This window comes from Molossus molossus, unplaced genomic scaffold (genome assembly GCF_014108415.1).
Source record: "Molossus molossus isolate mMolMol1 unplaced genomic scaffold, mMolMol1.p scaffold_m16_p_18, whole genome shotgun sequence".
NCBI lineage: Eukaryota > Metazoa > Chordata > Mammalia > Chiroptera > Molossidae > Molossus > Molossus molossus.
Window position 1 is genome coordinate 61847545 of NW_023425353.1, and position 15412 is coordinate 61862956.

Consider the following 15412-nt stretch of genomic DNA (forward strand, 5'->3'; position numbering starts at 1 on the left):
CTGTGTTCGCTCACTGTGGGACCCCCGGAATCGTATCACGTCTTACTCAAGAAAACTAAGGTCTGGCAGAAAGCAGGCCTGTCTTGAACTGCTCTAAAGAGAGGGTGGCCTCCCCCCAAATTCTCAGAAGTGAGTCATTTCATGAAGCAGAGCCCCTTTGTGATAAGGAAACCACAGATCTCAGGAAGCACTTCATCGCGTTGCCGCTCGTGAGAACCTTCCCCCGGCCGCTCCGAAGGGACCTACAGCCCCTTTCCCGGAGAAGCACGTGCTGGGGAAAGGGGTGCTTAATGTGTTAGGATCCCTGGATGCCGACTTTGAAAAATTCTAAAAAGAAACAAAACCCATGAGGGAATCTTTGCTAATAAATAGTATGGTGTTTAAATACATACATACATACATACATACATACATACATCACCCAGGAAATCACTGGGATCACCTGCAGTACTCTGGTGCTCATGAGAGCCAGGTAATCAAGTTTTGTTCTTTGTTTTTTGTGGGTTTTTTTTTAGAGAGAGAGAGGAAGGGAGAGGGGGAGAGAGAGAGAAACAAGGATGAGAGAGAACATCGATTGGCCGCCTCCTGCATGCCCCCCACTGGGGATTGGGCCCACAACCTGGGCATGTGCCCTGACTGGGAATCGAACCGGCGACCTCTTGGTGCAGGGTTGATGCTCTACTAGTGAGCCACACAGGCGGGCCAGGTGATGGAGTTTGGATGTGACTTTGTGTCACTGTGGACTGAATAGAGCCCTGAACCCATGCTGTGACTTTTTTCACCAGTCCCCAAGTGCAGTGCGGGAGAGAGTCTCAGCAGAGGGTGGGGTTCCCGCTCTGGCTTTCAGACGGTACAGGAAGGTCACTTTGAGAAGAAGGTCCAAGTGAAAGCCATTGGGCCTGCCAGTCAGAACCAACACACCATCCCCTGGGGAAGCAGCAGAGATTAGTGTTCCTCACAGATAAGAAAGAGACAGACCAAGCCGTTCCTATCATACCTCCTTTTAATTCTCCAGTTGACTGACATTCAACTCAATGGGTCTCAGAGAGTAACAGTAGTGCAACTGAACCAGGGAGTGACTTCAATTGTGTGTGTTCCGCTATGTCTGAGTCCCTTGCTGAAGCAAATCATTGCAGGCCTGTAGTATTTCTGGGTCAGGAATCCAGTCCAGGCACCGTGGGAACAATCAGAAAACAGGAAAACACTCTTGGAAATTAAAAATGCAATATCGGAAAATGTAAAGGAAGGGTTCACGTGGGGTTTGAAAGATAAAGATGAGTAGGAAAACAAGAACAGGATATCAACAAACACTGTCAAAAACTGATAACACCGTGCGGTCACAATAGAAGCACACTGCTTAACAACACAGAGGCCAGCACCAGGACAAGTGGCCAACAGAAGCGACAGTGGTCGCGTCAGAGGAGTGGGCAGGGATGGAGCAGGAGATGCTATTTCTAATTTCTTACCAGGCTCTATTGCAACTTGCACAAAAATTAACTGTAAAAATCTGATGTAATTAGATAAGGAAATAAATAAGCGCAGGAAAGATGAAATCATAAACAGGACTCCTTGTTGCTTATGCCAAGGCCCTGACAACTGAAAGAAGTAAACAAACTTGACCCTGCGCTTCTTAGTAACCCAAACAGAGAGCAAACACTGTCCAATCCCTCCACTCTAAGATGACCAGATTATTAGAACAATATTAAATTAGAGGCCCACCCACTGCACGTTCAAGGTAAATGCTGAATGGTTCAGTGTCTGCTAAAAGTCAGTACCTGACCTTTTTTTTTTGGTCATCATCACACACACTCAAAAAAAAAAAAAAAAAATGCTGGGATTTAAGAACAATCTGAAATAGCCCTGGCCGGTTTGGCTCGGTGATTAGAGTGGTGGCCCGCGGACCAGAGAGTCCCAGGTTCGGTTCCCGCCAGGGGCATGTACCTCGGTTGCAGTTTGTCCCCGGCCCCGGTAGGGGTCGTGCGGGTGGCAGCCAGTCGATGTGTCTCTCTCACATCGATGTTTCTCTCTCTCTCTCTTCCTCCTCCCTCCCTCCCACTCTGTCTGAAAGATAAACACAAAAATATCCTCGAGTGAGGATAAAAAATAAAGAAAGAAAGATCTGAAATCTCATTTAAACATGGGATTATAACTGCAATTGTATTATTAAAAGTGAGTGCTCTCGTTTTCAAAGTGTGACATCACTTCTCAGCGCCGGCAGTGTCCAGTGGCTCCTGTGGTCACCACGTGGCTCGTGAGATACCACGCAGTCCCTCGCTTCCCGCCGCACGGGTGGAGGAGCCGTGCCGTTCCGTGGGCCAGTACGAGAGTGCTCTCGGTCACAGTGCCACTGAGTTACTGAGTCTCCGTCCTTATCTCTCGGGGTAATCGACTCAGGTGACAGTTGGCCTTCCCTTCAACTCCTGGAATTGAAGATAGCATCACGGTGATAATGCAAATCACACTGGGTTCTGCTTGGAAGAGACACCTATGACTACGTTCTCAGAAGCTGACTGTGTGGACACATCTTAGAACCACTTACAATCCCCTCGCCTTTCCTGCCATGGGCTCCAGTCACCTTGCACAGGCGCAGCCGCGTGCCATCTGGTCTGGGCAGGGGCCAGGCCTCTCGCTTGTCCCAGGCCTCCCCACAGGTGCAAAGTGGGAGTGCAGGGGACTTGGTGTCCAGGGGGACAGAGCTTTGACCAGTGGGAGACCGGAGCTGATGGGGAAACGTGTCCAACTCAGTCCCCAAGATGAACAGTCCTGAGAAGCAGCTCAGAGCTCCCAGCCCCCGCGGGAGTGGCCACAAGTCATCCTTGTCCTGTCCTTTCTCCTCCCCTGCTTCCGCCCGTCCCTCGCCTGTGCGGCCTGAGATGGCACGAGCCTTGGTCTCTGCCTTCTGAGGAGCGCACGCCGTGACACCGGACTCTAATTATTGCCTCCACTTCCACGTTTTCCCTTCCTCCTATTCCCCTGCTCTTGGGGTTCCACACAAGCATTTGAGAAGTGTTTGTTCTTCAACGTTGACTCTAAGAAGGTGCCATGGAGCAATGTGACCGGCATTAAATGGCCTTAAAAATGGTGCCAGCTTGCGGCTGAGCCCTCCTGGCGTGCCCCTCGGGGGAGGAAGGCTGGCAGGGTCCTTCCTCAGCACCGCGTCAGCAGGACGGTGCTTTCGGGATGACTCCTTCGGGGATTCCAGTCACCTGCCTTTGTTTCCACCACTGGTGGCTGTTCGCAAGTTCCACTGGGCCAGTCCTGTTATCTGTTGAGTGTGTTCCACCTTCTTTCCATCAGACAGCCTTTCTAACGCATCTCGGCCGCCGTGCCACCTGTCGGAGCCTTTGGGGTGACTGTGTATCATGCAATTTCACCATGTCCTGTGTCACACAGTTTACCTTCGGCTAAAGACTGAGAACGGCACGTGGCCTTCACCGTTTTGCGGTGGCCACTGCTCAGCCACATTGCGCCCTGTCACAGGTACCTTCTGAAAGCGCCACTGAGGGGCGTGAAGAACACATCGCAAACTTGTGATCCCCAAATCACTTATCACCTCACCATCTATTTTCCATTTGCAGTGACAATCACAGAACGTTTTTGCTTTATTGATTTTCCATTCAACACATGTTTTTCCCTTCAGATTCACGCTGTCGCTATTTGTCTGAGACCCAGAAATCTGTCGACAAGACAATAAGTAAAAGCCTAATCACCGGCGGTGGGATTCCGCTGCGCTCTCGAACTCTGAAAAAAGAGATGCCCGGTTGTCCCTGCACATGCAAACACTGTGTCGTCGGGAGCTCTGTGCAGGAAGCCACAGCGGTCGGAGGTCTCCGGGATCTTCGCATCTGCAGCTCACAGCCTGAGCCAAGCTCAAAATCCGTCGGCTTCTGGAAGCGTTGGCAACGTCTAGCCATCATTTTGATGAGGTTTCTGCCGACAGGTCAGCCTCTGTGTTTTCCATCATCTTGAAAACGAAGACTGTGTCTTTAAAGGTAAAACAGTCTCGTGAAGTCGATTTCTTCAAAGGGAAATAAACTATGTTTTGTGGTTTCCCTTTGCCCTCAACAGTTTTTTTCTTCTGTATGCCTTATATTTTTTTATGCCTGGAACAAAGAAGGTTTATCATGGGTATTTTTGTACATTCTTCTGGAATTTTCCTTTGGGGACAGTCGAGGTGGGACTCCTACTGTTCTGCTTTTAGTTTGTCCTCACAGGATGAGAAGAATTCTCAAATGAAAAATCTCTGGAAAGATTCCTGGCTGAAATTGAATGAGCAGAACTAAAAATCAATGACAGTTTGCAAAGGTTGTTTTGCTTGATTTTATGAATAATTCTAGCAAGTCAAACAGCTACAAATACGAACATTATATAATTGAATTTCCACAGTCTCTACTCTTTCTTTCTACCTTTTAATGTTACTTGTGTGTTTATAAACACCTCTCGGCTCAGCGCTGACACGGTGCTCCCTGTAGTGTCCAGGTAACACGTACTGCCTCCTGTCACATGTTCCAACTCCATTCATTTGTCATGGATTTAGCCATTTGACGTACCTTACTTTTGCATACGATATTGACAGCTTACACTGTCATCAGTTTTGCAGCATTTTGCTAATGTAATATTTGATGTACATTTATGTTTCAATTGGGTGATAGAATTTCAACCTATAAAACACACAAGGAGATTTTTCACTCTAAGTCAGGTCTCAATGCCTGTTTACATTTGGAACTGAATATGCGATCGTTTACAATAAACTTGTGCTTGTGTTACATCCACTGAAATGAGGGGGACCGGCACGATCACATGACCACTGATCTGCAGGAGCTCAGCAATCCCAAGAATGATGACAAGGCAGGCATCTGGCTTTTTTTGTCCTTCTGATGACTAAGGTCAAAGCTGAAGCCAAAGTCAGACGCTTTTAACCATGCATTTTTCACCTATCTCTTATTACCTCAACAGCATTTTTTTTTTATCCTCACCCGAGGACATTTTTCCATTTTTTGTTCAGACAGAGCAGGAGGGAGAGAGAGGAAGAGAGAGAGAGAAACATCGATGTGAGAGAGACACATCGAGTGGCTGCCACCCACACGACCCAACCAGGGCCGGGGACAAACTGCAACGGAGGTACATGCCCTTAGCGGGAGCCGAACCCGGGTCACTGGTCTGTGGGCCGACACTCTAATCACTGAGCCCAACCAGCCAGGGCCTCAATGGCATTTTTGAGTAGCACTGAATTCTTACATCAGTTATACCTCTACCGGGTACTTGTCAAAAATCTATGTGCTATTTAGTGTCATGACTCATAAGGAGGTAAAACAGAAAAGAAGTATGAAGCATCAGAGTGGTTATTTCAAGAACTATAGCTGTTTCGGGAAGTCTTCAGGGAACACTAAAGATGCATTGGAGAAATGCTTTCTTTCCCACTATGCCTGAAAAGCTAATCGATTCTTAAGATTGTGTAAACATTTAGCTAAGTTCTGAGCTGAGACAACATCTTGAAGCTTGAGATGATCTAGCCTCTGAACCGGAGCTCGAGTGCCGGGGTCAAAGAGCCACAGGTGGAGATGGGTGGGGGAGGCAGGAGGTGACATATCTCCTGTTCTTACATAACGATCAGAAATGTTCCTTCCTGTCTGCACACCTCTGAGCTCCGCCGGCCTCAAGGTTTCAGTGCCCGGGGTATCCCCCCAAATTCTCCTTAATTGGAAACTGAGAATACCGCCTAACCACACTGTAATTTCCTTCTTCAATTAGAGAAATGGCAACAAAAGGTGGGGAGAAAAGACATATACTTCTAAAGACTCTGTAACATACGTGTGAAATGTAGAAACACATTAGAGGCATCTGCTTGTGCTATTCTACCCAAAGTGAGAGTCAACAGAAACTAGTGCCGCCCTATGCAGACGTGTTCATGACTGTGCCTCCAATGGCTGAGGAATGACAGATGGGGCCCCCTCAAAGGATTCCACCTATGGGAGTGGTGGCCAAAAGAAAGGGAGACAGGAAACAGGAGAGAAGAATGGGTCTTAAATACTGGTTGCAAAATAAATATTATGCCCTAGCTGGTTTGGCTCAGCGGTTAGAGTGCCAGCCTGCGGTCCCGAGAGACCCGGGTTCGGTTCCCGCTAAGGGCACGTGCCTGGTTGCAGTGTGTCCCCGGCCCTGGTTGGGTTGTGCGGGTGGCAACTACTCGATGTGTCCCTTTCACGTCGATGTTTCTCTCTCTCTCTCTCCCTCCCACTCTATCTGAACAAAATATAAAAAAAAAAAAAAAATGTCCTCAGGTGAGGATACAAAATAAATATTATTATTTCTGTCTGTAATTTGGTAGCAGAGGACACGGTGGATTGAACTAGGGTCAGGAGATTCGGAGAAGCTAGTTAAGAACTATTCTGAGAAAGGTAACAAGGACCTGGTCAAGTAAGAAACGCAGACAAGGGTTTGTTCAAGATTTAAAACTTTCTAAGGCACAAATGTTGAATGGTGTGTGTGTGTGTGTACTAAATATTGACTTATGCTGGAGCAAGAATTTCTAAATGGCATAGTCCTTAATATTATTATTGATATCAAATAGATGAGAGAAAATTTCTCTTTATCTAAGTAATGCAGCTAATAAGCAAAGAAAAAGTGATAGAATGGTAACATCACTTTTTAACCACTAATGAGTTAATACTCCCAGGCGACAGGCATCCGTGATTTCTTACATCACAGGAAAGGGGACAACCAACTATTATCAGTAAGTATCTGAAAGACTTCGATAGAAAAAAGACCAGAGCATATATTTTTACATGTTAATGATAATGAACAAATCAGTTTTATCTTCTTCTTTGTGTTTTTCTTTTCCTCTTTTGATGATTTTCAATTACAAAAATAATACATGTATGTTGTAGCAAGTGAAATCATAATAGATAAAGGTATATAAAAGCAAAGGTGCCCTGGCCCGTTTGGCTCAGCGGTTGGAGCGTCGGCCTACGGTACAGAGAGACCCGGGTTCGGTTCCCGCTAAGGGCACGTACCTCGGTTGCAGTTTGTCCCCGGCCCTGGTTGGTCGTGTGGGTGGCAGCCACTCGATGTGTCCCTTTCACATCGATGTTTCTCTCTCTCTCTCTCTCTTCCTCTCTCTCCCTCCCACTCTATCTGAACAAAAAATGGAAAAAATGTCCTCGGGTGAGGATAAAAAAACAACAACAACAATAAAAGCAAAGGTAGCTTCCTCCCTTCCCTTTGCTCTTACAAAAAGGAATCCAAGCGTATTCCCCCAGACAGAGGCTTCTTGGCTTGTTTTCACTGATGCATCCTCGTATGGTACGTATTTCACTTCAACTTGCTCGTTTTTCACTTTATCGTACATCACAGACATCCCTCCACTCCATACTCAACTCTCCAGCTTTCTTCCTAGTTCCTTTATGCAAAAATACATATTTACATGTATTTATGGGGTCAAATGATACATGCATGCATGAGGGTATATTTGTCCTTTTAATACAGTTTTTGTTTCTCTACTTTGTCCCTCGAGTCTGTCCATGCCCTGTCTCCCCTCTGGATCTGATGTCCCCAAAGTCTCACAATAGCCCATGTCCTGTCCTAAGGCACCACATCCACACCTAGAGCTGGAGGGATCGGGGCCATTGTTCATAACACGTAGCACACAGGTCTTTGCAACTTACTTTTTCACCCAACAATGCCTCATGGAAATTCTTTCAAATCAGCCGCTTTAGCACTAATTCCTTCTTTTTAATAGCAAACTAGTATTCTAGGGTGTGGACGGGCCATACTTCACTGCCCCTTTCTAGTACTTAGGATTCATAACTTTCCTGGATTTTCTTTTTTACCTTCAAATATCCTTCCACACCGGTCACTGGTTCCGATTTCAGTGGCACGGATTCGCAGCATGGGTGGGTGGGGCACAAGATTACACTTAGCATCTGAGAGGCCCCGCCAGATCAGCTTCTGAAACAACACCCATCATTTCTTATCACAGACAGTGTGTGAGGCGAGCTCACTTCTCCCTGCCTGTCACCACCTTCTCACACCAGGTGTTTCCGCTCCTCAGACGTGCTTCGGTGATGGGCTCAGGGCGAGGGGCTCAGGGCGAGGGGTTCAGGGCGAGGGGTTCAGGGCGATGGGTGAGGGGTTCAGGGCGAGGGGTTCAGGGCAATGGGTGAGGGGTTCAGGGCGAGGGGTTCAGGGCTCAGGGCGATGGGTTCAGGGTGAGGGGCGAGGGGCGAGGGGCTCAGAGCGATGGGTTCAGGGCGAGGGGCGAGGGGCTCAGAGCGATGGGTTCAGGGTGAGGGGCTCAGGGCAATGGGCTCAGGGCGAGGGGCGAGGGGTTCAGGGCAATGGGTGAGGGGTTCAGGGCGAGGGGTTCAGGGCTCAGGGCGATGGGTTCAGGGTGAGGGGCGAGGGGCTCAGAGCGATGGGTTCAGGGCGAGGGGCGAGGGGCGAGGGGCGAGGGGCGATGGTTCACTGTTGACGGAACTTGTGCGCGCACATTTATATTATTTTGTTAACCATTTGGATGTGTTCTTCTGTGAACTGCCCGTGCATGAGAAATAAGACCGGAGACGTCCCCACAGATGTGGAGGGGTTGACCACGCGTAGACGAACTCTGCACCCAGCACGTGGGGACACATTTGAAACCCTTGAGAGAATGGGAGATCTCCTAGAAAACTGTACATGGTTAAAATTCACCCGAGAAGTGGAACTATGAATAGACTAATTAACAGAAAAATTAGGAAGGTAAACTAATATCTACTTTCAACAAAAGATAACAGAACCGAGTATTTTCACAGCTAAGTTCTACCTAACCTTTAAAGACTAGGTCATTTCGATGATATTTAATTATTGAAGCACATAGAACAAGATGGAAAATGTCCCATTTGATTTTGTGAGGCAAGCCTATTTTAAAGACAGAATTCGACTATATGTCAATGTTACTTATGAATTAATAAGTAAAAGCCAAAACAACGGTGAATAAATTCCAGCAATACAGCAAAACAATAATATACTATGGTCAAGTTATGTTGTCTGAACACAAAAAGGTGGCCCAAGTTAGGAACTCTGTTCTCTAATGCGTTCAATCAGCGATTTTCAACCAGCGTGCTGCAAAAACTTTTTTATTAATTTTTTTTTCTTTATTGCTTTTAGAGAGAGAAAGGAAGGGAGAGGGAAAGAGAGACAGAAACATCGATAAGAAAGAACATCGACTGGCCACCTCCTGCGTGCCCCCCACTGGGGATCGGGCCCACAACCTGGGCATGTGCCTTGACCGGGAATTGAACCGGCGACCTCTTGGTGCAGGGGTTGACGCTCAACCACTGAGTCACACTGGCCGGGCTGCAAGAACGTTTAAACCATGCAACCCTGGACTACTGTCAGCAGCACTGACCTCTTTTCCCTTAGGTTGTCAAATTTTAAAAAATGACAGCAGCCAACACAACAATAGCCATCTGGGATGAATGAATCAAAATGATGCCTATTGTTTGTCAGCTATGCAGAATTTTATTAGTTTGTGTGTGCCATGAGATGAAAAAGGTTGAAAACTGCTGTGTTAGATGGACAAATTGAAGAACAAAAACCAAATGATTGCATTAAGAGCCACTGAAAAATTATTTCATAAAATAGCAGCAATTATTTCTAAAACGGGAAATTATAGAATAATTTGTAGTGAAATCTGTTGCCAAACTCCTTTCAAAATATCACCTCAAATGATAAACTATTAAAACAAAGCCAATTCATTTCAGGAACTGTGTAGAGATGCCAGCCACCACCATTGTAACTTAATAACCTCTTAGAGGGTTTTACAAGCACATTGAATACCACAAGAAAAAAAAATTGGTAAAACTTCGCATGTTCCTACACCTTGAAAACCCAAGTGAAAAAAAAATGCCTGGAGCGCACAAATATCAATAACTTGTCCTTAGTCTAACAGCAGTGACCCAGGAATCAAGAAGCTATAACTGATAAACATACGTGATTACATACATTTCACAGAACAAAAGAAACCTGAAACAACTCAATAAAGGTGTTGAAAGTCACACCTTCATGAGATAAGGAACCAGACATACACCACAGAGAGCCGATTTCCCCTCAAAATGGTTGCTTCTGGCAAAGCCAACTGCTTTAGATGGACCACCAGATTACAAGGTGGCGTCCCACACTTTGAGAGGTGGTAGCATAAAGGGAAAAGCTTATGTACCTCCTTTCAAACCCCACCACCTAAAAGAGCATGTCCCAGATTCTAGCTTGTGCCTGTGCCAAGCTGCCCTCTGATTTGCCTCTGCTAGAAGGCACCCCTGCCAATTCTAGTCTATCTGTGCAGGGCTCTGAAATCCGGCCAAGCTGTGGAAGCTGCTGTCCCCTTGCCCTGATGTCCTCAGCCTTCACAGCCTGCAGTGCGGCCCTAGAGGACAGATCAGCTGGACTTTGGACGCCAGTGTGGGTGAAATCTGTCCTTTCATCACCAGGCCCCAGCCAATGGACTGAACTGTTTGAGTGGAATCAGGACCCCGGTCAGGACATCCCACTGGGCCCTGCGTAAGATGCTACATACGACACCTACTCCTTTGGGTGCAACTCTGCAGCCCGGCCACTTTCCTGCCCCTGGTCCAGGCCCGGCCCGTTTCTCCTGTTCCCAGCTGATCTGCAGGTGTTAGTTACGATGACCCAGACATTTCCTGGTGACCTGAAGTGAGGTGACCAGCCATAAAATGATGAGTCCATCAGTTTCTGAGCTATGTCATGGTCCCAGCCCATGTGTGTGTCGCCTCCATGACCCGTGAGTCGCCCCCTTTCTCCTGGAGGGTGTTTGAGTCTCCTGCAGAAAGCACAGCACCCCAAGAGCGACAAACAACAGTGCGTGGAAACAGCCAACGAGAGACTAGGAAGGTGTGGACCCGGGAGGCGTCAACCAGCCTCTCTGCCCCAGAGAGAAGGTCAAGGTGACAGAGCCAGGTGGGGAGTCTCAGGGAACTGATGAAGCAACTCTGACACATCGTGGGAGTAGGTGGGGTTGGGGGTGAGCCGAGAGCAGGAAATGCAGACGTTTGACAGGCAGGCGTGAGATGAGTCACGGGGATAATTCAAAACCTGCAAGAAGGGAATTACTCTACGGACTTAATCTCAAAGGTTGTTAGTTTCAGTGCTTCTGCACAAGCTATTGCAAAAAGGCAAAAGAACAGGTGAGGAGAGGGGATTTCAACACAGGAATAGAAACTGAGGCGGCGGGGGGCTGAGGGAGGGGTGCAGACGTTGTCTTCTCTCTAATTGCCCATGATCCTGGCTCCAACCCTTGAAGCTCTGAGGAGTCAGGTTGGTTTCTATGGCTTTCTGATAGCTTCCACAGTGCCCACCAAACATTAGAAAGCAGTGCCCATTGATGCCGTACTGAGCAAAGAAAGCATTATGGGGTGTACAGGGGAAACGCACGGCCCAGTTTCTGCACAGAGCAGCAGCGCTCGTGGGTCTGATGCGGGCCTCATCGGTGACCGTGAAGTTGGTAGACCAGCAGCATTCGCGTCACCTGGTTGCTTATCAGAACATCAAGCCCCAGCTCAGACCCACTGAATCAGAATCTGCAGTTTTAGCAAGATCCTCAGATAACATGTAGGCACATTAAAGCCCGATGAAGGCAATGGGGCAGAAGGTAGACACTGCCTGGAGTTGGTTGCTACTAAAAGCTTTGTGGACAAGCTGGGTCTTGGACAAATCTTGAATGTGGATGTGGAGTGGATTTAGAAGGGCTGGGATGGGAGAACAAGAAGAAGCCCTCAGGACCCATTTCAAATGCTTCACACATAGGAAGTCGAGAGGACACAGCCCTCCTGTCCCCCCTCGGCCCTGCCCAATTCCCTGGGACAGTTCAACCCAGGGCATGGCTCTGGTTGTCAGTGAGCCGTAACGAGGAGGCTTCGTCACAGCAGAGATGAGGAGCGGGATGTCAAGCTCTCAGGCCTGCCCAGTCATAAGAACCACCTGGATCTTGTTAAAATACAGATTCCCAGGACCTGCCCCTGAAGATTCAGATTCAGAGAGGTTTGGGATGCAGCCTGGATATCTGAATTTTTACCAAGTACCCTCGGAGTTCACACCCTCAGGCAACGCTGTTTTAGATCTTCAGTTCCTTGGAGGAGAACGGCCGTCCAGCTTCCCCTCCGCTCCCACCCGCACCCTCTGAAGATCGAAGGAGAACCCCATCACACTCCCAGGAAGGCAGTGAGTTCGCGAAGGAAGGCAACTTGGGACGCAGCCTCTCGGTTCTATAGACGTTACAACACCGACCCACTCCAGGAAGCTGGCCGGGCTGCCAAGGCCAAGGCTGCCGATGACCCTTCCTTCGGCTGCACTCGGGAAGTGAGCCCCGAGTTTCTGCGGGAGGCCACAGGAATGAACTTGCCACATCAGCCCTCTTCTTTCCCTTTCTCACTGACCTTGCTGTTGGGGACAACGCGCTGCGTCACAAGTAACGCACTTCCTCTCCATTGAGATGTCCAGGGCTGTAATTTTCGCTTTTAGAAACTCATAAAAGGGAAATTTCAATTCATGCAATCCAGAAAGCAAGAGCCCTACACTAAGAATGGCCCTGCTCCCTCAGGAAGGGGCTGTCTCTGGGTCCAGAAGGGGAGATTAAGTTATGCACACTTATTTTCTTCTAATTTTATTATTTGATTACAGTTTGCATTCGACACTTTTTTTTTTATCCTCACCCGAGGACCTTTTTCCATTTTTTGTTCAGATAGAGTGGGGAGGGAGAGAGAGAGAGAGAAAACATCGACGTGAAAGGGACACATAGAGTGGCTGCCCCCCCAGGACCCAAACAGGACCGGGGACAAACTGCAACCGAGGTACATGCCCTTAGCGATAACCGAACCCGGGTCTCTCTGGACCGCAGGCCGACGCTCTACTGCTGAGCCAAACTGGCCAGGGCTCAATACTTTTTTTGTCTTCATTTCAGATGAATAATGCACACTTATTAAATGCTCAGCATGCGGCAGATGCCTCCTCTCCTCCCCACCTCCCCCCACTCAGAACACCCCTTTCTGAACTGTGCTTTGACACATCATCACTGACTCACACTGAGAAGTATTTTCTTTTAAAATGACTCTTCTAAGGGCACTGCTGCACCTACTCCATGGGTCTTGTCAAGGGCGTTGATGGTACCCAGTAGTGGCCAGCGGGTGCTCCAGGACATGCCGGTTGTCAGCTGCCACAGGGAAACGGGAAAGAGGGAAGAAGTCAGCGGTACTCGTCTGCGCCCCAGAAGCTCTGGACACCAGTGTGTGTCCTGTGCGGGTCACGGAGCCTTCGCGTCCATGTGGGACTCTCCAAGATGAAGGCCTGACAGACGGGGCTTTCCAAGCTTAGTCAGCCCTGTGCTTCAAGATGGTCTTGTGTCAAAGTCTCCAGAACAGGCTTTGCCACCTCTCTGTCTTCTCAAAGAAGACACACTGGAAAGCGTCCCTCCCCCTGACTCCGGTCCTGGGACTGGCTGTGTGCCTTGACTCACTCTGAGTCCCGAGAATCCAGAACTACACGTGTTTTGCTCGTTTGATTGGCTGCTGGGCTGAGTCAAATCGTCGGAGGGCCTCCGGCAAGTGGACAGAACGGCAAGTGGAGCAGTCTCCATGGCCTGGCCCACACTGGTGTCCATTGGTTTCTCTCCATGTTCTCATCAATTTATTTGAATTTTTTTCTTGGTATAGCTCCATTTCTAAGTCACAATAAAGCTTTTCCCAAAGAAAAGCTCAGAATGGCTAAGGGATTTGCTCAAGGTCACACAGCTCTCGGTGAAGAATCCAAGACCTAGATTCCACTCTGCCCATCGCTGAGGCCTGGGCTCTCCGTGCCCCTGTGTGGGCCCATAAAAGACCTGGGTGTGTGGGTGACACTGGGGGGGTAGTAGGACATGACCGTTTTTGAACAATAATGATTTGACTTAATCTTTCCCTCTTCCTGTTTGCTTCTTGCTGCCTGGCCTCCTTGGTACCACCCGTTAGAGCACCTCTCTTATTTTCTGAGACTCCATCAGCTCCCCAAGCCCAAGACTCACGACTCCTGTCCATGTAGTTCTAGACAACCATGCGTCCTAGAACATGCACTGAGCGGTCAGCACAGACACTGGCCAAAATGGGGGGGGAGGCATTGCAGGGTCCTTTAGCTGAGTCTCCCCTACACCCTACACACAACAGAAACTCAGCCACAGGGGAAATTTGACCAATTATGGCCTTGTCTTACCCACACCAATACCTCAGCTGCTGCATCTGGCTCACTGCTCTGCCATCCTGGAGGGGAACTTTTGTCCCCTGGCTGCCATACAGGCTGGCCCACTGCCAGCTTCTTATTTGTATTCTAAGGAGGAAGAAAAAAGAAGAAATCAACTAACAGGGGGAGGAAGGGGCAGCAACAATATGAGGAAAGAAAAAATGTTCAGGAATCCCCAACAGACATTCACTTCAGTCTCATTGGCCAGAATGGTGCACATGGCTACCTCTAGCTGCAAGGGAGGCTGACCTCAACACAATCGCAGTTAGTAATGAAGGGGGGGGATATGGGTGTGGGCCAGGCACGACCACCCAAATGGCTGAGCTGAGTGCAAGAAGCAGAAAGCAGGCAGCAGGGACTGGAAGGGGAGCACCAGGACGGAGAGGAGGCTTCTATGGGGGTGCAGTGGTCATTGTGCTGCACCCTAGGATTCCCTGTAGAGCTGAAGGTGTATCCCCCCCGGTGCCAGGAGCGCTGCCAGCACAGCCTCAGCTGTCAGCTGTTTTTCCGGGAATCACTTTGACTAAAAGGAGTCACCTTGCCCAAAGTCACACCCCTTCCCTGAACAGCCTTGGTCCATTGCTCCCCATGGACTTTGTTGGGACTTCACAGCTGCCCAGCTCCTCCCTCTTCCTAGTTGTACTTCCTGTCCATCCCTCCCACCGGCACTCTCCCTAAACACTCCCAATAATCAGCTCGGGCTCATTTCCCAGGGGCCCAGCACGCACCAGGTTTAACCTAGCAGGTTGCTGCTGAACGGCCTGAGCTCCATGCTGGCGGGAGGGGCGGGTGAAGACCGACACACGCAAGCATCAGTCCCAATTCGAGGAGCTCACAGGCGTGTGCCACAGAGCTGGGTAAACGAGCGGCTAAGAAACAAGACAAAGTACAGTAGGACAAATAGAAAGTGCAAAGAATGCTCCAAGGAGGAAGGTGTTTAGCAACCGTCTGGACTGGGAACCGGAAACCCGGAGGGGCTTCCTGGGAGCAGGAGCCTTGGAGTGGCCTCTGAGGGTGATGGGCAGAGCCCACGGCAGAGCAGCACACCAGACAGGGCCGGCGCAAGCAAAGGCACAGAGTGCTGCGTCCAGAGGGGGCCACAGACCAGTCTGGCCGGAATGGAGAGTGAAATGAAAGTGCTAGTTACGAACGTGTG